The sequence below is a fragment of the Penaeus monodon genome, chromosome 19, assembly GCF_015228065.2.
Source record: "Penaeus monodon isolate SGIC_2016 chromosome 19, NSTDA_Pmon_1, whole genome shotgun sequence".
In the NCBI taxonomy this organism is placed as follows: domain Eukaryota; kingdom Metazoa; phylum Arthropoda; class Malacostraca; order Decapoda; family Penaeidae; genus Penaeus; species Penaeus monodon.
Genome location: NC_051404.1, coordinates 7379403 through 7379752, shown reverse-complemented (window position 1 = coordinate 7379752; position 350 = coordinate 7379403). Strand labels below are relative to the sequence as shown.

Sequence of the window (350 nt, the reverse complement as noted above, 5' to 3'; positions counted from 1 at the left end):
TACCTGACCTCCCACCCCCAACCCACCCTCCAACGTCGCCCTCCAACGTCGCCCTCCAACGTCGCCCTCCAACGTTGCCCTCTAATCAGCCTTCAGTCTCCCCGCCTCTCGATGACGGCCTGAAAGGAATTCCTCGAGCAAAATGTTTACGTGCTCATTGCCTCGCGAACTTGGGCCGCGTGTCTTTCGTTAGTCTTTCGTCATCAACTTCAAACTTATTCGCCCAACTTTGTGTTCTCGGCAAGTTTGCAAAATTACATGGAAATGGCGGGTAATCAGTCGGGTATGGCGGATGCATCTGGCGGCGAAGGGGATTTTCTGGGGAAGCCTCAGGTTAACTTTTACAACGA

At 53.4% G+C, this 350-nt stretch overlaps 1 protein-coding gene across 1 annotated transcript in view; it reads right to left on the bottom strand.

The window, feature by feature from the left end:
- Positions 1–350, bottom strand: part of LOC119585036 (furin-like protease 2) — a gene marked incomplete in the record, with an annotated part of 48730 nt that overhangs the window by 44528 nt on the left and 3852 nt on the right.